At 43.3% G+C, this 23,722-nt stretch overlaps 1 protein-coding gene across 17 annotated transcripts in view; it reads right to left on the reverse strand.

Annotated features, from left to right (window-relative positions):
- Window positions 1-23,722, reverse strand: part of RBFOX1 (RNA binding fox-1 homolog 1) — a 2,181,496-nt gene that overhangs the window by 1,045,652 nt on the left and 1,112,122 nt on the right. The window lies entirely within an intron of this gene.

A 23,722-nucleotide genomic window follows, 5' to 3' on the forward strand; every position in this document is an offset into this window, starting at 1 on the left:
ATAATTACTCAATGGTCAGTGGCAGAAACATTGGGGGCAAGGGCCCCTCCTTTTCTTAATGTGGGAATTAATTCACTGATCAGTATGAAATTAGATTCTTCACTCAAACTTCCTGCCAGAAGCTTCATTTCTGTGAGGGGGCTTCTAAGTGATCTTTTGTAGGAAATACTAAGTTGCTAGGATAAATAGAGTATGTCCAAAGGAAGCTCTGGTCTCTATTTCCAAGATAATATTTCATGCAGTTTTAACCTAAGAAGAAAGAGTAAAGAGTGAGACAAAGAGAGAGAAGAACACACTTTGAAGGCTCTGATGTGAAGGATGGGTGTGGTGAGGTGAGGTGAGGAGCGTATTCATTCACGTTCATGTCAAGTAAATGTCACGTGCTCACTTCATCTTCTTATCCCATTGCACTTCCAAGGGATGAACATTTGGTTACTTTCGTGATGAAAATGGCACCTCCAACTGTTTAATTCCAGTTTTTCGAACTTCAAAGTCAGAGGTCTTAGCGTCATCTTTACCTGATTTTCAGTTTCTGCATTCAGCCACCACTAACCCCACTGATTCCTTCTTCCCTTCCTCTATTCCTCCCTCTCTTTCTTTCTTCTCCCTCTTTCATGTCTTCATCAGCTGACACAGGTGTTTCATGTTAAACATGAATTTCCTCAAGACCCTCCCTTTCTCGCTTAAGTACAAACATCTGAAATTGACTTTCAAGATACCTTTAAGGGTATCTTTCAAGATAACTTTTCTTAGGTACTTTTGTGGCAGTCTGGTTATTTAACCTTAGTGAAATATTAACATGGTTATTAATATTAACCTGTTTATTTAATCCCCAGACTAGTTATGATTCTTGAGTAGGTAGCATTTAACTTGATAAGCCACCCCACATCTTCCCACCAGCTAAATTAACAAAAACAGCTTCATCCAGAATTAGTCTCCTTAAGCCAAGCTGAGGCACATTTTGCAGTCTTTTAACTGTCATATTTCATTGACTGAAGTTGACGTCTTCATAAATATTCTTTTTCCAAAATCCTCTATATACGATGGAATTATGCATTTCCTGATGAATGGCCAGCCTGGGTCAAAATTAATCCAAGATGGGAAGGTGGTTCATCATCAATATTTTAACAAATATCATCTCTGGAAACATGATACTCCCTCCCATCACTTCTGGATTAATAACACTTTGCTTTATGATCTCTTCATTGGGGGCAGGGCGAGGTTCATCTGCTTGGGAGACATATAAAATGTTCACCCTCATTTTTCAGACACACACACTGCAGGTCCCCCGAGCACCATTAAAATGTGCTGCATAATCTTTGGAAACTGATTCGAAGAAAACAGATGCCAGTTTTTCTAGATGCAAGGGCATTTTTACGCTGCCGAATCTCCTTCCACTTTTATTAGAAAACAAATATTTGGCTTTGTAGAAGCTGGTCGGTAACCTTGGTGAGAACGTGAGAGCTGAACTCTTAATTCCCGGGCTTAGATGTCCAGGAGCCCTGCAAAGGGACCATTCTCCTTCCAGTAACTCTAATTCAAGACTAAGACACAGGATGAAAATGGACGAGTGATAAGGATTTCATTTTCAAGTTCCAACCCTAAGCCCTCCACTTTCAGAGAACAGGAGGATCCCTCACTATTTAGCTTTAAGGATAATAATTTTCAAGGAGATAAAGATGACTGAGTTTTTTCAGGGAGCATATCTAAATTCAAGTTTCAAAAATTGGGATACATCTGTGTGCACGTATGTGTGTGCGCGCGCGCACGCACGAGGTTTATCCAAAGAAGGCTATGATCAGCCAGAAAGTTTCCAGCTTAGCCCACAAGTCCCTCCTGGAAACAGAATATGACCTTAACATGTATGATTGATGGTGTTATAGGTAAAGAAGACAGAAAGGAAAAGGAAGGGAGGGAGGGAGGGATACAAGGAAAAGTTTAATTAAATTTAAACTAGGAGGAGAAATGTAATTAAACTGGAATGTCTGAAAGACATGTCTTGGGCTTTAAAAATTAACATATCCATTCTTAAAAATGTACATATACCTTTTTTTTGACCAAAAAGTGACACTAACACAGACTTTTAAGTTTCCCTGTCATGATTTCTACTTGCTATAATTTTACCAATACTCCATTGTTAGATATTTTTGTCTCCATTTATTCACAATTATTGAAAAATATCATACTGAACATCTAGCATACCTATGTTTCCCATCTGCCTGATTGTTGCCTTAAAATAAGTCTCTATTCCTGGAAGTGAAATTACTAGATTAAAGGATCTAAACATGGTGAAAAGATTTTGATACAAATTGACAAACCATCCTTCCAAAAATGTATGCCAATTGACACCTCTTTAAAATTACTGTTCCCCTACACTCTTATTAACCCTGGGTAATGTAATTACCCACAGTTACTTTATAGAGATTAAATTTTTTTTTTTCTGTGCAGTATCTGCCTGATTTCTGTTGATAATAGGATTCCAATGTCCTTTGGGGGAATTTCCTCTGCCCCACTGGACACAGGTTGGTGGGAGTGTTAATCAGATGTCTCGGTCTTCCCGAATCAAAGGGTAGGCAGTTGACCCAATCTAGGTCACTCAGAGGCTGAAAACTGATGGAGTTCACTCATCCCTCTGATGGTGTCAGGAGCGAACTCGGCAGGGCTCCTGCCACTGAGGCCCTTGGAGCTGCCCTGGTTCCTGCCCTTTTCAAGCCTGGTCACCACTCTTCCCTTCAATCCACAGGGGTCCGTACATCTTTTCTACTTAAGTGACCCAAGCCACTTTTTCTTGCTTATAACCAAATAGTCCTACTGATACAGCAGTTAGGTTGAGTAATTCCATTTTAGAATTTTTACCAAGTGTCCACAGACTGTGTGTCAACTGATATAATAAATCAGATTAAAAAAAAAATATTTAGTACTTGGTAGCCTACAAAGTATCTCTTAACACACAATCTCATTACAAACCTCGAAGGAAGGTGGACAAATGTGAGATCCTCACAAGGATTCGGCAGTTCCATAAGAAAATCCATTCTCTAAATCCGCAATTTAACAACCTACAGTTCGATAATAACAGGACCCTTGGATCAACATCGTGTTAAAATCTTCATACATCACCACTTTAAGGAATACCCTCCACCAGAACTTGGGACGCTTTTAATTCAGCAAAGTTGTCTGCATACAGCAAGTTGCAATGGGAGCCCTAGAGAAGTCCTAAGTATTCTGCAAATGAAGTAAATCACTGAACATGGCTGGTCTCCGGTCACAGAATAAGAAACCCTAGCAAGGGAAGAGTGGAAACACAAATGGCTTCTTAATATTTATTCCTGTTCCTCCCACACGACGAAGCAAGACTGGTAAGTTTACTATCATTCCTACTGATCCCAGGCAGAGCCTCAATCCTTAGAGCAGGTGGTTAAAAGGCTAAGTTCAAATCCACAGCGTGGGCATATGTTAGTTGGCTGAGTAGGGCAAATCCTTTAACCTTCTACGCCTCAGTCTTTTCAAAGTCGTAATAACAAAGCCCCGTGGAGATTAAATGAGAAACGTATACGGGGTTGCTAATATAGAGTGAGGCACAAAATGGGTGGTGGGTAATTGGTAGTTCTTGCAGAATCTTCATCAGAAAGGAATGTTTTCTGGGTTTTTAGGAGCTGTGGGCCCTGCATGGAAGGCTGGGCTGACTCCACTGTATAGAATTTCCTCTCACAAAGACAGCTGGTCGTAACTAATATCATGGCAATCTGATGCAATAGTGCCGCTGGTCTAGCCTCATCTGATCCTTTCTAGCCCACAAAGAATCCCCATACATATTGTCATTTGATCTTCATTCAACCCGGTGTGCCAGGCAGGGCGGGGACTATCAATCCCATGTGAGGGATCAGTGACGCTGACGGTGCCCTCCCATTTTGACTGCACAGGCAGTTTGGCTGGTTTGGCCAATCAAGTTTTCCACTTTATACCTGCATATGGTGTGCAGCAGCTTCTCACTGAGAAGGGAGAAAGTAGGGAGACTAAGGCGTCTATCTTCTCACAGTCCCTGAGATCCCACTGAGAAAAGAGTTTCCCCTTCATTTTCCTGCTCCTCTAGGAGATAAGCCAGGGACAAAATATGTAAGAGGTTGAACTCTGGCCAAATGGCATCCCTGCTTTTGCTGGCTTCAGGCAAGAAGGAGGCACAACTTCTGCTAATTCTGCAAATTGTATAAATGCAAGCTCTACACACACACACAGATGTGTGTGTGTGTCTGTATATATATATTTATACACATGTATATACATACCTATAGGATATACAGACTCCAAAGGGCAGGGGCTCTGGGCAACACTCGAGGCAAGGCTAGAGCAGCATCAATAAGACCCAAGAACTAGAGGCAATGGAATTGGGTTGAATTCCGTCTCCCTGATGAATGGGCCCAGAATGTTTGAACATTTTTAAGCAGAAGCAAAGTAGTGAATGGAGCATAATTTTTAATTTGAATCAGGTCTCTGGGACCCTGAGAAAACTGTCTAAAATCACTGAGCCTCAGTGCTCCCATCTGTAAAATGGAAACATTAATTTAAATAACACAGGTCATCACCTGGTCCATTGCTAGTTCTCTTTTCCTTTCCCAGTGACTCCCCAGTTGACACCCACTTAAGGCTTGAGACTGAAAAGTGAATCTATCAGCTGTCCCTTTCCCCAGATATATTATCTGCAATGACTTTTGTCTTTTTTTTTTGGTCTCCTGAAGTCAGATAAAGACCTTACTTAACCACCATTTCCTTCTAAAACTGTGCATGGCATTTGGACCAGACAACCCTCAATTTAATCAAGACACATCAAGTACAAACCATATGGCTGGCTATCAGTCTCATTTTCTCAGACATCCTAACAGACAAATCCATATTTTCATCCACTGCAGGAACAGCAAAATTCCGGGAAAGAAAAGAGACTACAGGAATATTGACAATTTGAATTGGTTCAACAAACACAAAAATGAACTCACCAAAACCAGTGAGGCATCGAGAACATCATTTCAACCTGGTGGGTGTCATTTCTTCTAAACGCAAAACGGTCATCATCACCATTATCATCACCATCATCATCAATGTTAGGGCCCAAGACCCCATAAGGAAATGTATTTCGCACACAATCCGTGGTCATGTACTTTAAAAAATTAGAAAATCAAGCAGTAACCAATGAAGACAAGCTAAAATTTTAGTACTTGAAAAAAAGATCCTGGGCATAAAGGGATGTGGCAGAAGATGGGGAGGATAATTTGAAAGTCAAGTCCATTATGGGCGAAGATGGGGTTTTGGAGTCAATGGGGGACAAGAAAGTGGCTGTTTTATTTCAGCAACAGAGCCCTGTCTGGGGAATTTTAAGAGTCACAAGTATTAGAGGTCCAGGCAAAGCACTCTCTGAAACACAAAGCATTTCTAAATTCTCCTTGAACATAAATCCTCAGATCCCCTCCTACTTCAGCAGTGGAGGCATAAGAGTAAATGCTGTCAAGAAGAAGCCCGTCAGGAGAGGGGAGATGCTGGTGTCAGAAACGAGAGCTCTCTACCTCTTTAACCAGCTGGGAAGGAGAAGAAGAGGCTTTAGGGTGTAATTAAGGGTCATGCATAAGATTAACTGACAACCCTCCAGTTTTGCCCTAAACACAGATGTATTGGGATCAGGACACAACCTTGAATACTAAAGGTGAAGGGAGAACAGTTATTTCTGGATGGGAGCAAACTGAATATGCAGGATTGTGGGCGATGTCAAAATGCACGCAGTGGAGCTGGGGAACGCCATATATCATCACGCCCTGCCGTAAAGTGGCTTGTCAGAAACTAGCCAAGGACTTAAATTAGGAACCGGCTTGTGCTGGGAAGTTTCTTGCTAACAAGTGGTCCACAATGAGCCGGTAATCCTGTCACAAAAGTTTGGTTTGGACACATGTCTGCACATTTCCGTATCGTTATTTGGATAAAGAGGCTAAAAGGAAAATTCATAATGTCAGTATCTGTATCAGTAGGAGATGATGCTTACAGCTCCGGATGAAGCCTGGTCCTCTATCTCTGACCCCAGAGTATGTTTTGTAGGGGGAAAGAGGGTAGTTTTCACTAGGAGATCTCAATATGCAAAGATCAGGGTTCTTTCCCAAATACAGCGTCCCCATAATAGTCCATCGTCTGCCTGTCCTCCTATGGTTACACAATTTTCTGCTACTGCAAAGTACTCTGTTAGATATAGGGGGAATTACTAAATATAATACTAAAAAAATGCATGTTTAATCTAAATTATCTAAATCCAGGGGATGAAAATGGAGAAAATAAGATTTTTCATTTTACTCCCAAATGATTGGTGGTGAGTGATCAAAATCGTTACAATAAATTGTAACGATTGTCTTCCAGTGCCTGTTTTTAGTGAAAAGGTGCCTTTTTCAATTCCATGAAAGTGTTGGATTTTATTTATGAACTAGTCACCGTGCAAAGTGTTTGGGTTATAAAAATGAATAAGCCTCATACTTGAGAATCTCTTACTCTGAAACCATAGACATTTTTAAACACTTACATACAAAATAATCATAATAACAACACAGCAGCTGGTACCGTTTGTTGAGCACTGTTAAGTGTTTTACAATCACCATTTTTTAATCTTCACAACTATATGAGGCCAGTCTGAAGCTTATGTCTGTTTTAAAGATGAGGAAACTGAGGCTTGGGCAGGTTACTGCCCCTTACCTAAAGTCACCCACCTAGTATCAGGCAGAGCTGAAATTTGAAGCCAGGAAGTTTAAACACAGGACTCAGCTGTTCCTGTAGATGTATATACATAACTCTCATTCCATAAACTCATTTTATTTGGGAGAATCAAGGAACATTTTGCAGAGCTGCCATTTGAGCTAGGTATTAAAAGATAGAGCAGGGGCTTCCCTGGTGGCGCAGTGGTTGAGAGTCCGCCTGCCGATGCAGGGGACACGGGTTCGTGTCCTGGTCGGGGAAGATCCCACATGCCGCGGAGCGGCTGGGCCCGTGAGCTATGGCCACTGAGCCTGCGTGTCTGGAGGCTGTGCTCTGCAACGGGAGAGTCCACAACAGTGAGAGGCCCGCGTACCGCAAAAAAAAAAAAAAAGAGCAGAATTTGTCCAGTTAGAGATTAGGATGGGTGGCGGCCTTCAAGTGACTGGAGGAGGTATTCCAGATAAAGAAAATAGTAGAATCGGGAATTCCCTGGCAGTCCAGTGGCTAGGACTCTGCGCTTTCACTGCCGAGGGCACGGGTTCAATCCCTGGTCAGGGAACTAAGATCCTGCAAGCCATGCGTGGCCAAAAGAAAAAGAAAAGAAAAGAAAAGAAAAGAAAACAGTAGATGCAAGTATACTGAAGACAATGCTAGCTCAGTATTATGACTTTGTGATTTATGATAAGAAATGTGTATTTGGTCTTCCACCTGTTCCTGGCACAGAGCTCCTAAAACACTTGTAATTTCCTGTGATAAGAGCCAATAATGATATCTTTTATTATGTTAGTGAGGTGACTTTTGGAAAGCCCTTAGGCAATCTAAGGATGGGGGCTTGTTGCCAGGGGAATAAACCATGCACGCAGTTAGAGGGTTAGAACTTGCAGTACCCCAACCTCCAACCTCCAGAGAGGGAAGAGGGGCTGGAGGTTGAATCAAGTGTCACTGACCAATGATTTAATCAATCCTGGCTGTCATGTACTGGGTTGGCCAAAAAGTTCATTCGGGTTCTCGTACCATGTTACGGAAAGAACCGAACGAAAATTTTGGCCAACCCAATAATAAGCCTCCATAAAAAACCAAAAGGACAACGTTCAGAGAGCTTCCTGGTTGTTGAACACGCGGAGCTCTGGGGAGAGTGGCACCTGGGGAGGGCATGGAAGCTCCGGACCCTTCCCCACACCTTGCCTTGTGTCTCTCTTCCAGCTGGCTCTTCCTGAGTTATATCCCTCTACAATAAAGCAGTGATCTAGTAAGTAAAATGTTTCCCTGAGTTCTGTGAGCTGCTCTAGCAAATTAATCAAGGTCACAGGAACCTGTGATTTATAGCCAGTCAGTCAGAAGCACAGGTGACAAACCTGGACTTGAGATGGGTGTCTGAAGTCTGTGTGGTAAGGGGATGGTCTGTGGGACTGAGCCCTTCACCTGTGGAATCTGATGCTGTCTCCAGGTGCACAGTGTCAGAACTGAGTTGAATTTTGGACACCCGGCTGGCGTCCCAGAATTGCTTGTTGGTGTGTGGGAAGCACCCCCCGACCCAACACAGACACACACATTGGAACTGGGTCCAGTAACCCAAAAATAAGTATAGTAGAGGCATGGAATAAAGTGGGAACAGAGGAGGGTTTTCAGCAATGGGAGGAGAAGGCATGCAGATTAAGGAGACAATGTGGTCGCGATTCTGTAGGCATGGGAAATCATAGCTATATTTTGATCAAGAAAAAAGCTCTGTTGGGAGAAAACTACCTAAGTGGCTGGTCTCAAGGGTGACTGGGAACAGTGTAGACAGCCGTGGCCTGTGAGTGGAAGAAGATTGATAACCTCTCAGTCTGCCTTAGACTCCAAGGAAAGAAGGCCCAGGACCAGAATGGGAGGACTCTAAGTCTCAGCCTCTTCTGTTAGTTTTTTGTTTTTGTTCTACTTTATATTACAGTTGATTTCCAGTGTTGTGTTAGTGTCAGGTGTACAGCAAAGTGATTCATTTATATATACATGTATCCATTCTTTTTCAGATTCTTTTCCCATATAGGTTATCACAGAATATTGAGTAGTGTTCCCTGTGCTATATAGTAGGCCCTTGTTGATTATCTATTTATATATAGTAGTCTGTATTTGTTCATCTCAAACTCCTAATTTATCCCTTCCCCCCCATGTTTCCACTTTGGTAACCATAAGTTTGTTTTGGTTTTGATGCTGTACTTTTCCGGGAATTCCTGAAGTTTGTTTGAGAGAAGAGGGGCACCGGTACTGTGCCAGAGGAAGACAGTCCAACAGCTGAGTACACAAGGGATTGGCAGGGAGAGAAAGAGGAAAGAAAAGTAAGCCCTCCAGGCCTCAGCATCCTTGTCTTTAAAATGAGGATGATGAAATGATTCACGTCATACAACCCCGGAAAGGATTACAGGAGAGAAGGAATGTCAAGTTTTGGCCAGGGTGCCTATCGCATAGCAAACCATTAATACATGCTCACTTCTTCCTTCCTCCCTTCTTTTATAAATTATTGGTGGCTGTGCTAAAGATGTCCTCCTGTTATTGCTACTACTGCTACTTTGTTGTTCTTCTGTGGCATCTTCTTGACCCCCACGTCTTCCTCCTTACTCTAATCATAATAATAGTTACAGTAATATAATAATGATAAGCATTCTTATTACTGATGCTGCTGTTATTGTTGGTAGGAATTGCAAATCTACAGAGGAAGGGAAAGCCTTGAGCAACACTTGAAGGAGAGACAGTGTGTGGTGTCCGATGAGAGGCAGACCATACACAGACACAGGGATGGGTAGGCACATTGAGGGCTCCACCGGGAACGCACCCATGCATGGGTGCCTTCACTCCCCACTGCTAAAGCACATTTGTAAACATCGCTGGGACAAAAATAAAAGATAGTGAACGAGGTGGCTGCTTTTAAATGGAAAATTATTGAGTTGAGCTAAACCTGATCTCAGCAGGGGACCAAACCTGCTGTTTCAAGGAGCCAGTAAAGCAAAGGCAATTGATTGTCCTTGAACCCTCTGAAGGAGGGACGCTGCTAAACCTCCACACTGAACTCAGGGCGTTCACTGTGGAGGTCAACGTCAGAGGTCAACGTCAGATGAATATGGTAAGACGAGGCAGAAAGAGAATGCCAACGTGAGTGTCATGAATGGCATCCTTAACATCTTTTTAAGCAAACAGCATCCCCAAAGGATGGAGGGTATGGCTTTGGCCAAGTTCAGAATCAGAAAGAGCACTGGCTGGAAACACGACCTTGGGGGCTGATTATTTCTGGGTTCACCTAAGCACAGTGAGGCTCACTCTGGAAGACTAATGACTGTGGGCTTAAAAAACAACATGGTCTATGCCTTGAGGTGTTGCCTCCCTATAAGAAGAAAAATTTCCTGCCCTGCAGTCAGAACTATCTGTCCGAGGTAAACAGAGGCAATTTGCAAAGTTCACCAGGTGTGTTACTGGATCTACTCCATCTCTATTCTCCCTACTTTCGTCTTTCCCGACGGCCCTTGTTTTCCACTCTGGGCTCTCTTTGGGCCCGACTCCCCCTCAAGTGCTGGTATTAGATTGTGTGAACTATTCTAGGTCCATGGGACCATTTCATTCTCTTGCCCTCATTGACTGGTGTTCCTTTGTTCATGGAAATAAATGGTGGAGTCATTGTCTTGGAAATTCTACCCAGAGTGACGGGACAAACGTGTTACCTCTTTCCATGAAAATTTCCCATGGCTAGATATGAGGCCATGAGCCCTGCTATCTGAGCACAGAGCTGGCACCCAAAGGACGTGCAGCTGAGTGAACCACCGCCAGCAGTCCAGTCCTAATACTGGCCACCACTGCTGAGCCTTTGCCATATGGCAAGCACTGTGTTAAGTGCCCTATTTTCATTTTACTCATTTAATCTTACCTAACCCCCCACCCCACAGAAAACGTTTTGCTCTCATTAGCTTACAGATGAGATGTCTGAGGCTTAGACAGGTTGGCAAGGTCCCCAAGATTTCACAGCTAAGAATGGATTGGAGAGCTAGGATTTGAAGCCAGCCTAGAACGGGCTGACTCAAGATTCTTCAGCACTGTGCTACCTTGACATGTGGGAAGGGACGTGGATAAAAAGAAGGGACCCATCACAAAATCCCTCTGCTCCTCTCCTCCATACCAAAACCAAATTCAGAAGCTGACTTTTTTTTTTAACAGATTTTTTTGACGTGGACCATTTTTAAAGTCTTTATTGAATTTGTTACAATAGTGCTTCTGTTTTATGTTTTGGTTTCTTGGCCACGAGGCATGTGGGATCTTATCTCCCTGACTAGGGATCGAACCCACACCCTTGCATTGGAAGTCAAAGTCTTAACCACTGGACTGCCATGAAAGTCCCAGAAGCTGAGGTTTAAATGACAAAAGATGGAAGTAAGTACTGACAAGATGCAAGGGCCACTTGGAGTTAACATTCTCCTTAGCCAGATCCTCTCATACTAAGGTCAAGATACTCAAGACACAAGACAACGAGGGTTCTTGGAGTTTATTGGCACTGGACTAGAGAGGAGAGATCCCACAGATACCCCCATCTTCTCAGGGTAGCTCTGGAAATGGGTGCATCCCTCTCTTAGAATCAGTCATGGGTATCCATCGGGGCAGAAGGCTAAAACAGCCGCTCCTCTAACTTACAAAACATCCAGGCTTGGTCCAGAGGACTCCTACCATTAGGCTCTGACTGGACTCTAAACATTCCCCATGTCTAGCCTTCTGCTCAATGACTTCCCTCTAAAGAAAAACATGCCCAGGGCGTGAATGCAATGTATTCCCCATCCTACCCACTGTTTGAACTTTGAGCAACTGTGAGTGAAGTTTCTCTTTTTTAAAAATTATAATGTATGCTTTTGTTGAAGAAATGCATGGGTGAGCACCCCTGTTCTCTTATTCTGGTCATGAAAAGTCTTTGGAGAAGACTTGGTCATTGTGAAATGGTATACAGACAGTCCCATGGGCTTCACGAGATGGATTTTCCTATAAAGAGCTCAGCAGACTCTCTGGTTTCCTGTAAATCAAGATATTTTCTTTTTTATCTTTTTTAAAATAAATGTATTTATTTATTTTATTTTTGGCTGTGTTGGGTCTTCATTGCTGCGCGCGGGCTTTCTCTAGTTGCGGCAAGCGGGAGCTACTCTTCGTTGCGGTGCGCGGGCTTCTCATTGCGGTGGCTTCTCTTGTTGCAGAGCACGGACTCTAGGTGCACGGGCTTCAGTAGTTGTGGCACGCGGGCTCAGCATTTGTGGCTCGCAGGCTTCGTTGCTCCACGGCACGTTGGATCTTCCTGGACCAGGGCTCGAACCCGCGTCCCCTGCATTGGCAGGTGGATTCTTAACCTCTGTGCCACCAGAGATGTCCCCAAGATATTTTCAATATAAGAAAATTCTGACTTCAAGTCCAGACACTTCTATAAAGAGAAAAGTCACTGGTGGAATTTGAATCATCGCCTCTGGACAACAGCTTATCCAAAACAAATTATAACTGTCATGATGTCCTATGGTGTATGTCACTAATGCATTCCACTAATGCAAATTACCAACGCCTCTGCCTTTAATAAAGCAAAAGGTTTCTTTCTTCACCAGGGAGTCAGTAAATATTAAAATTCCCTCTTTGGTGCTCATTCTAGCCAGGACAGTTATCTCCGAGGACTTCTCACAAAGGACTCAATGTGACAATAATTATTCTCAGCGATGCCAGTTAGTAGTTTCCATAGGCTCCTTGCCTCTGCAGGCACGAAAACTCATTTTGATTCCAAGAGGGCCTGTTTTTAAATTCTCCCACGTCAGTTCAGTGCTTAGGAAGACAGAAGGAAAATTTCTAGGTCTTTTTTTTTTTTTTTTCCTGCATAAGATGTTCTCCATCTACCAAGAGGGACATATTTCAGCCACGTGATAGACATTTAGAAAAGTGCAGGGTGAACTTTTAAAAACTTGCATACGGGAAGCCAAAGTGGAATCAGGTATACTGGCCTATCCCCCTCATCTTTTTGTGAAGCCCTCGATGGCCCGGTTCCGACAACTCCAAAGATCATACTCTTCTCTCCTTCCCTGTCTTTCTCTTTGTTGATCTTCCATGGGCTTTTCCATCAAACCATTGTGACACCAGCAGGAGTCCCGGACTTTGCCTCCACTCTCTGCTCTTGGTTGGGGAAGTCATTCTGATGCAGTCTACCTCAGTGATCCGAGATGCCTTTAACCTAGACAGTACTTTAAAAAAGCCACCCCTCATCTTCATCTTGCAGCGTGTGACAGCACTTGACATAACAGTGGAGAGAAAAGCAGCACATGCCAGGGCTCAGATCACTCCCTGACTTCTATGCCCGGAATTGTTATCAGTCAGCCACCAGAGAGAGCATGTCTTGATTTTTGTTTCTTTCTCTGCACAAGTAAAGCTTTTCAAGGGTGCTGTGCTACTTAACAAATGACAGGAACCTTCAGCATCCCTGCCAGGTACTGGCAATGGATTGTTTTTCTTTTTTTTTTTTTCTAATAGGCTGGGACAAAGAAGCAGAGGTTTCTCTGTGCCCAGATTTGGAGTTTCTCCAACCTTTAAACTTTATTGCCCAACAGAGTATCCAACTGTGTTTGTGGGACGGATTGAGACCATTAAAATTCATTTGGTACCAACTCTCCAGAGGAACACGCAAGCTTTCATCCTTACTGACTTCTGCATCATGTGAAACCCAATAGACTCCGATTTCTTAGGGAGTCAGTGAACCAATGAATGATAATAGTGTGTTGTCATCTGTGCATGCTGTTCCTCACCTGGTCCCCTCTGTGACCAAAAGCACGAGTTTCTTAGGAAAGGGGCTTAGCCAGGTCAGCGACTCTGCATGTTGTCTAGAACAAGAGCAGACTTGCATGAGGAAACCGGCTTCTACGGCATAGCATGTGACCTTCCATGAACAAAAGCAGTTCAAATCTCAAAAACTCTTCAACTTGAGCTTCCTGAAAAGCCGCTTTCAGATATGCCTGCAGAATCCAATCATGGTTCCGTTATGGTTGTTCAACGCCAGCCACATGAGACAAAGGGGCTAATATAAAAAAATCTTTATAATGAGAAAGAGAGAATACGTGCGTTATCACCTTCTTTTTCTCTATGGACTCTTTTTTTATCTAATTTTTATTTTATTTTATTTTATTTATTTATTTTAGTTTCGGCTGTGTTGGGTCTTCGCTGCTGCGCGTGGGCTTTCTCTAGCTGCAGCGAGCGGGGGCTTCTCTTGGTTGCGGTGCGCGGGCTTCTCATTGCGGTGGCTTGTCTTGTTGCAGAGCACGGGCTCTAGGTTCTTGGGCTTCAGTAGTTGTGGCGCACAGGCTCTAGAGCGCAGGCTCAGCAGTTGTGGCGCACGGGCTTAGCTGCTCCGCGGCATGTGGGATCTTCCTGGACCAGGGCTCGAACCCCTGTCCCCCTGCATCAGCAGGCGGATTCTTAACCACTGTGCCGCCAGGCAAGTCCCTCTCTATGGACTCTTGCCAAGAGCTCAGGAGATGGGGAGTCTGAGTCAGAAGCTTTCCGTAACTGTGAGCATCCCTAGGAAAGCTACAACCATGCAGCTGCTTCGAGCATAGGAACAAGCGGGTCCCCAACACACATGGCCAACTGTCTGAGGCTGGCTATCCCCACGCGTGCCTTGGAGGAGTCTTCCATCATTCACAACTTCTCCCTCATGATCAGAGTGATTGTCGTTCACTTCACATTTCCTCAAATCCAGCCTCTACCAAATTTTAAATCCATTGGCTAGCCCTGAAGAAAACCTTTACCAGACCATGTGTTTTTACTGGAAGATTCTCTCTGTATAAACATCTTGGAAACCTTCAAACACAAACAACACCGTTGTCTTTTCTTTGGAATAAAATCAGTCCATTTTCAAGGTCAGTGGTGGACTTTAAAAATCTCATCTAAAAGGATGGTGCCACTGTGAATGCCATTAAAGTAAAATCTTGTAAAATGGAAACTCTATACTCCTTTAGTAATGAGAAACGGGTCTGAGAATTGAGGCATATAAAATTATTAATATTAACAACAATAATAAGCATCTTATTATTTTCCTCCTCCTCCTTCTCCTCTTCCTCATTCCCCTTCTTCTTTTTCTTCTTCTATTCCTTCTTCTTCTTCTTTTTTTGTTTTTGCGGTACGCGGGCCTCTCACTGTTGCGGCCTCTCCCGTTGCGGAGCACAGGCTCCGGATGCGCAGGCTCAGTGGCCATGGCTCACGGGCCCAGCCACTCCACGGCATGTGGGATCTTCCCGGACAGGGGCACAAACCCATGTCTCCTGCATCGGCAGGCGGACTCTCAACCACTGCGCCACCAGGGAAGCTTTTCTTCTTATTTTTGTTACTTTTATTATTATTATTATCGATAAATATTTTCTTTAAATTGAATCTGCAGCCTGAACTATGACAAAAATTCATTCTATGAATCTAGGGAAAGTGTGTTATGGTTTAAAGAATGAATGAATGCAAAGGGTTATAATGACCTTGACATGTTTTAAGATGAATAAAAGAGAAGGGCTAGAACAAAGTAAAGAAGAAACAGACTGCAAAGAAATGAGGTCTTTGAGGTAGGCAGAGACCAGATGTTATGGGAGCCTATGGACTGCAGTCAATTTTGTTTTGTTTTGTTTTGGATTGCTTTTGGTTGTTTTTTTCTAAGCATAATAGGACACCATTGGGGAATTTTAACTAGGAGATTAACTGAATTGATTTACGGGTTTTTGTAAAGATTTTTTTTCTTTTTGTCCTTAAAAAAAAAATATATATATATATATATATAAAACACCACCTTAACTACTTTTGAGTGTACAGTTCAGTTCCGTTAAGTACATTTACATGGCTGTCAAGCAGATCTCCAGAACCTGTTCATCTTGCAAAACTGAAATCCCATACCTAGTAAATAAAAACTTCCCTTTCTCTCTTTCCCCAGTCTCTGGTAACCACCACTCTACCTCCTGTTTTTATGAATTTGACTACTCTAGGTATCTCATATAAGTGGATCCCTGCAGCATTTGTCTTTTTGTGACTGACTTATTTCACTTAGTATAACGTCCTCAAGGTTCATCTCTGTTGTAGCATGTGGCAGGATTTCCTTCCTTTTTAAGGCTGAATAATACCCCATTGTATGTGCAGACCACATTTTGTTTATCTATTCATCCACTGATGGACACTTGGATTGCGTCCACCTCTTGGCCGTTGTGAATAGTGCTACTATGAACACAGGTGTGTAATGCATTTATGTTTTAAATAAGTTTGGCTCTTACGTGGATAATGGATTGGAGGCGGGCAAACACAGATCCTGGGGAGTCCAGGAGGGAAGCTGTTGCGGCTGTAAAGGTGGCAACAAAGGTGGCTTGAACTAGGGTGTGGCAGTGGAAACAGAGCATCGGATAGGCAGAGGGTGTACCTTGGAGGTAGGGGCTGAGTAAAGTGTGGGTGGTTGAACGGAGGGGCCGAAAGGAGGGAAAGACTCAAGCGTGATGCCTATGAAACAAAGAGCCCAGTGCCTGGCATAGAGTAGTCCTTCAATAAAGATTAGCTGCTTTCATTTTTATTACCCTAATCCTAACTTTCAGTTATTATTCTTTAGACTGGCAAGTGGAACATGAGAGGCAAGGTTAGGCTGCCTTATAAGTCCATAGGCGTCACAAGATGAAAAACCACCTTCACTTGGCTGTGACCCACTTTTTTATGAAGCTGAAATCTCAGCCCATCCCCTCGGCCTCTTGCTCACGACTTCCGACAATGGGACCTTCTCCTTGCGTTGCTCTAACTATGCCGTGTTCACACGGGTACTGCCTTCCCCCACAGAGCTTCCCGTACATGCAATACCTTCCCCGTAGCTCTTTAGGTCTGAAGGTCTGACTCCTTCCAGCTCCCTCTCCTCCTCTGCCAGCTGCTTTCACACCACTCCCTCCCCTCCATTCTCTGCCTTCTCCCACGTGGCCTTCCTGAAGTCCCAGGAGAGCTCTCTCAGCTCTCCCACCCCACATCCTCCTGCTGTCTTAAAGGACCAGCATCAGGGCCACCACCTTCCCAGGCCACCCTTGACTTAAATTAATCAACTCTTCATCACTCCGTCCATCGTCAGCTCCACGACTGCTCTCCAATAGAGCACGTCTTGACCTATTCAAGTTTAAGTGGGGTCCCTCTGCTCTCTGCTTTCCTAGAACCTGGTATCTCTTCTTTAGGACACTTATCTCAGATGGTAATTATAGGTTTTTTTATTGTGGTTATTTGATTTTTTCCACCATCTAACTTCCTCTCCTAACCTCACCCCACTGTACACTCCAAGGTTACGGATTCCCCGTCAGTTTTCACCCAACATTTAACACCGACAGCAACACTTAGTAGGGCCTTGATATATTTGAAATAAATGAATAACTGAGTTAGCAGGACTATTCATCTCCAGGAATTATTTTCCTGTTGGTTAAGTAAAAGATCCTTTCATAAAGTCATGTTTCCTAGTCATGGATTTGTGTATTTTTAGATTCTTTCTATAAACAGAGCTCAACTGAGTTATGCATGTCAGAGTGAGAATGAGTGTCTACAAGTTTTACGTTTCTGCTATTGATGGTGACATACTGAAAGTGACAACTATATAACAGTGATTGACAATCAAAAGCTTAAAGGAATACTTCAAATCCATCCACCAAGCAAGGAACCGCATAATTAGGGCAGAATCCCCAAGTCTGGAGACTAGAAAAACAGTTTGAGTGGACTTTGGTTTTTAAATAGAAGCGCCAACTTGACACACTTTCTTCTGCTTTTGTAGAATAGTTTGCGAGTTTGAAATTACATGCACATACATGGAGTGTTCAGAAAAGTAATACGGCAGTGAGAGAACTCATCCTTAGAACCTCTCACAGTCGCCAATCTATCTACCAATCTGAGGTGTCAAGTAAAGCACAGTGCATCTGAAAAGCAGGCAGGCAGATCTCAGACTTAGTTCTACCTGCCTGTTACATTGAGCCCTCAGCACCTTTTATTGAGTGCCATTTAGTTTCTCATTAAAAAGGAATCACAGAGCATTTCTCACTCTACCACTGCTCCCGTAATCTGTGCATCCCTCAGCCAATGCAAGCATAAACTGGTGCCGGCAGAATCAGAAAAACAAATATATTAGGTTCCCAGATGATCTCCGAAATAAACTAGCTGATGTTTAAGGACAGAGGAATGTGAGGTCAAAGCTGGATGCACCAGCATCCTTGATCCAAAGCAAATAGATTCCCAACAGGAGGACTGTGAGGATGCTCAGAAGCAGACACACTTGTCAGAACACCGTGGACGCGGCTCTATCAGGAGGTGTGCACAACTCCCCGGAGATATGCGGGCCCTTATCTTGGGGATGCTCTGTGTCACTAGAGGCATATGACTATCCTCCCTCTGGGCTGACATTAAACCAAGAGAAGAAAAAATATCTTTTAGCTCCATTCCTTAAACTTTGAAAGATAAGGAGGATGGCTAGGTATAAGCAAATCGAAGGCTGCACTTAGGAAGGGAGAGACTACAGTCTTGGGCTCAACTGTCAAGGGTAATTTTAGGAGGAAGATCTAGCTTAAGGAAAGTCCTTCTCATATGGTGTCATTCCCTTCAGTGTATGGTTTGCTTCCAAGAGGGATGAGGTGGGTTGCAAATAATGGCCACAAACTTACCCCATCCCTGTTTGCAGACACCTTTTCAAGGTGAGCTTCCTGTTTCTTTCCTTACTATCTGTCACTTTATCCCCTGACTCTGGGGTTGGCTGTGTGACTTGCTTTTAGCAAATATAATGCAAGCAGATATTAGCAAATATAATGTAAGCAGAGGCTGGACGGTGCTTGTGAGTTAGGGGTTGCCTTCTCACTGCACTTGGAACTCTGACACCCATGCTAGCCTGCTCACTAAGACTGAGCTAGTTTGCTGAGGAGACCACATAGAGGAAAACTGAAGCACTGCAGAAAATCACCAGCCACATGAGTAAAGCCATTCTAGAAAATCCAGCCCCAGAGCACAAGTAAGCCCAGGCAAAACCAGTCGGAAAAAAATGCCCTGCTGAGCCTAGTCCCTGTGGCTGCCACAGAGAAATATGAGGTAACAAATCATTTTTGTTTTAAGCCCTGAAACGTTGGAACTGTTTGTTACACAGCAAAAGCTAACTGTTACAAAGGCATAAATGTTATGGATCCCTGGGTTTCTGTCATCTCTTTCATCAAATTCAGTCTAGAGAAATGGAAAACAGATGAAGACAGGCTGTTCACAAATAAAGATTTGGGGGCTGTGCTTGATATTCATTTTTAATAATTACTTTATTGGAAAAGTAATGCAAGCACGTGGTAAAAAGTCAATTAGTGCAAAATGGCATATTATGAATTGTTAGTCTCCTCCTACCCTGAAGCCTCAGCCCCCTTCTCCTGAATAATCACTACTATCAGTTCCTTGTCTGTCTTTGTAGAATATATCCAGACATCCATATGTATAAGTCTATACACACAAGTATGATCATACTACATATGCTGCTCTGTACCATTCTTTTGTTCCACTCATCCCATCTAAATCTATATTAATATCTAAGCTGCATAAAATTTTACCATCTTTCCACAGTATCACATTTAGACCTTTCTCATCCTTTCAGTGGCTGCATAAATATTATTGTGAACAGGTTATAACATGGGATTGCTATAACACAGACATAACCCAAGGTAGTATTTGGATTCAATGCAGAACCAGCAGGAAAAGAATAAAATACCAAGAAAGAAGAGTATCTGGTCCATGTCTAACAGGGAAGCTGATATACAGGATCCATCCAGGAGCACCTATCATCACAGAGAAGGTGAACTCTATTCAGGGTGAGGTTTTAATGGCAAAAACATTCAAAGAAGTGAGATGGTTAAAAATGGAAATGACCACATACACAAGTTGCCAGCACAATTCATCCACTATCAATACACCTTCTCTCTCCCCTTCTCACCCTCTCTTATAATAGTTAATGTTTATTAAGCATCTCCTATGTGGTAGGTACTATGCTGCCTTCTTAGATACACAATTACATGCAGTTCTTAAAAGGGACTTGTAAGATGGGGTCTACTGCCATCCCATTTTACAGATGAGAATATTGAGACCTAGGGAGTTAAGACCTGAGCTTCTAATTATGCCTCTGCTTCAGGAGCCTCTTCTGAGGTTTCTCCTAGAACTTCACAGGGCCTCCTTTATAAGGGCCTATAAAGTTCCTCCTAGAACTTGAAGGAGGCATGAAGGGGGCATGGTGGGCGCGACAGGGATTCTGATGTCAACTTTCTCTGGGGTCACAGTAGATTTGGATCCCTGTAGGTGGATCTGCATGATGTCCCACAGGTTAGAAACAGCTAATGGAACCACATGATCTTTCCATCTCCTCCCACTGCCTGAGGCCAGTGCCTGAAGGACAAGTGAGGTCATGTTTAAGCTCTAATAGGTAATATTCTGTTCAGGAAGGAATAACCCAGCCCATTCCCAGGAAACTAGTGAACCAGGGTTTCATCCCTCTGGGGCCCCAAGCAGCCCCTCAAAGTCAAGGACCCACCTTCCCTCAGCTAGAATGCAAATTAGTCTATCTTGTTCACCACTATCTCTTCAGCACTTTCCAGGACCTCCATCAAGTATTTAGTGAATTAATGAGTGAGTGAATCCAGAAGAGAAGGCAAGTCCTAAGAGGGCTGCGAGACCCAAGAAGAACTCGTAGCATCAATAAAGAGCCTCGGGCTTCCCTGGTGGCGCAGTGGTTGAGAGTCCGCCTGCCGATGCAGGGGACACGGGTTCATACCCCGGTCCAGGAAGATCCCACATGCCGCGGAGCGGCTGGGCCCATGAGCCATGGCCGCTGAGCCTGCGCGTCCGGAGCCTGTTGCTCCGCAACGGGAAAGGCCACAACAGTGAGAGGCCCGCGTACCACAGAATAAATAAATAAGGAGCCTCAAGGAAGAACTACTCGATTTAGCAGCTTAGAAAAGAATATGAAAAAGGGGTACTGGCACCCAGCATAGTACCCAGTACATGTCTATGAAGTGAACATCCGTCGAAGAATAAGATTCAGAGAGTTTGATAAACTGAGCTCTTGAAGTTGAAGAACTTTCAACTGGCAAGATGCAAAGAGACATGAGAATGGCCTGTAAACTTGGCCAAGCTGGAGGGCACAGGGTCAGACTGAAAAACAGAGAGTAAGAGCCATGTGGCCACGACTGGGATTGCATCCCACCCTGCTGGGGCAGCTCTAGGAGGAAGGGGCTCTACCAAGGGGGTCAGGAAGAAAAGATAGGGACTTGGTGGGAGCAGCTCCACCAACCTCAAACGGAAGGAGGGATGCAGGAGGCCCCTGGGTGAACAGAACCATCCGCCAAGGGCTGAGATAAAACAGCCTGATCTTACTGGACAAAGGCGACTTTAAAACATGGTGATGAATCAGCTGCACAGATATCATAACTGATTTCATAATCTTTACGGGGGAGGAGAATGGTATCTTCACATGTGGTCAAGTGTGCAAATGCTGATGTCCGTCTGTAAATCTTCCAGACCCTGTCATATTCCTGTGTTCAATGCCTCCTCCCTGTGCTCCCCCAGCCTCTGCAGTTACATTCCCTGTGCTGCCATTGCCTCTTACCTTGGTTCTTTTCCATGGTTAGTCCCCTTGAGGGAAGGAACTCTATTGATTTCAAAGTGCATGGAACACACATGGTACATACTTAATTCTGTTTCTGACGAGGCTGACCTGGGCAGACACTCTCACCCATTGCTAAGTAGTAGGTATTAGATATGCAATTTGGACTCACTATGGGTGCTATAGGATGACTTGACACTGTCATATAAACATTCATTGAATACCCTCTAATAAAAGGAGCTCTGAGAGAGAGAGAGAGTGTGTGTGTGTGTGTGTGTGTGTGTGTGTGTGTGTGTATGCAGCAGAGTAGAATGTATGCATTGATCGATGGTATGCTGAAATCAGAGGGTCATCTTCTTACAGGAAGTTCCTACGTATTTTGCCAATTAGGAAAAGGATGTAAGACCCTGGCTTTATAGTCTCAGCATGATGATCAGGTATTTAAGAAGAGTTGGCATGACTCAACAAATTCTAGGAAATGTGTCGGAACTGAGACTTTCATGAAAGGCTCTCTCCTCTTCTTTTAAGCAAGGAGAATGACATCATCCACAGTTCACACAAGAAGAAAGGAAGCACTATGCTAACTCGGTGGTGGGGCTTTTCTGCAAGAGACATCCTGAGAAAAGCTGGAGCCCCTCCTAGCGGCAGCAGGCGAACATCCAGGAAGCCCTTCTCCAACCAGAGCTCGTCCACGGTACTCACCCTCACCATGTCTTTTTACCAGTCGCTTTTGTAATCGAAGCGGGTGACAACTTCATTCAGTTCTTAGTAACAAGAGGAGGGATCGATTCCCCGAGAATGCCCTAATGACTGGAGACTGGGGCACAAACCATAAATGGAGACTTTCTGATTCCAAGTGAAATTATAGTTTGCCCTGTGAGATTGCACAATAAATCAGGGGGAAAACCAGCCAACATAAGACTCTGGGGTCACTGAAGTGATGTTGACACATTACAATAATGAGAACTTGAAATACCTCATGCCCTATTGATTTTTAAGCTGAATCATTCCCACTGCAGGAGATTACAAGACTCTGTCTTGGAATCATGGCTCATGCGGGAGATGCTGATGAAAAATACACCCAATCCAATCAGAATGAAAAGCTTTACTTGTACTTATTATAAATCTAATACTATTGTTCCTAGGTTGTGTGATAGGCACTTAACCTACAATGGGAAATATTTTTTTCTTTTAATTAAAATTTTTCATACCTTTTTTCTTTTTTTTCTTTACACACGCTCTTTGCTATGACTATACAGGAAAAAGTACCCAAAGAAAACAGGCACAATGGCTCGATTAGTACATAAAGGGCAATTTCTTTATGCTTTTCTAATTCCAGGGTAGCTTTCAAGTTCCCTGCATCACCATATCATTTTGAAGAATGGAAAATCATGTCGTAACAACCAACTTATTTCCTAGTCAATAGGAAAAGATGTATTCCACCAGCATTTAGCATCTACAGTAAACAAAGAATGCCTTGCTGATCTTTCCTTTTTCCCTGAAAAGTGCTCCGCAGAGCTGAATAAACATAGTTATGGGAGGCCAACTGGTGACATAAGTTAATTACTAACCTGTCACACGATAAGAGAATGGTAATAATTTATTTTCACTGTTGCATTAACCATAAGTTGCTTTTTTTGCCAATGGAGTGTGCTGGAGGAGAAGGCTCTAGAACACTGCTGCTTGCCATATACCCAATACAAGAGTGTGACAATATTTTAGTTGTGAGGCCAGATGCCACTGCTTTTCCTAGGCATAGTATTCTGGCCATAACTCAGAAAATACCCACATTTCTCGGCTTTAGGAGAGAGGGAACTAGCAAGTAGGAATAACATGCTTCCCTCAATAGGGCTCTGAAAACATTATCCAATTATTATAGATATAATTTTGACTTGGGTTTACCAGGATGTAATACACAATAAATATCCTGGCACAATCCAATACGATCATACTTTCTTTGAAAACATTTATCGAGGTCTTAATATGGTCCAGGCATTGTGTTAGGGATTAAGTACATATTGTTCACCTGTTCTGTCTCCATGATGTTTATAACCTATCACTATAATTGAATTGTTGAGATGAACACCTGCAAGCAAAACCTATGGGTCTAAAAGTGTTTCTTATAGAAGAAACACTCACGTCCTACTGACGGAGTTGACCTAAATAAATCAATGGTATTTAGAAGCTAAATGGTCTTTCTTGTCTCAGATACCCTGATTGTTTTTCTTAATTTGATCTGATGGTGTCTCGCTCTTTTTGAAAATATATATTCCTGGACTTCTCTGGTGGTCCAGTGGTTAAGACTCCACACTTCCAATGCAGGGGGCACAGGTTCCATCCCTGGATGGGGAACTAAGATCTCACTTGCCACGTGGTGCAGCCAAA

The sequence above is a fragment of the Globicephala melas genome, chromosome 15 (genome assembly GCF_963455315.2).
Source record: "Globicephala melas chromosome 15, mGloMel1.2, whole genome shotgun sequence".
In the NCBI taxonomy this organism is placed as follows: domain Eukaryota; kingdom Metazoa; phylum Chordata; class Mammalia; order Artiodactyla; family Delphinidae; genus Globicephala; species Globicephala melas.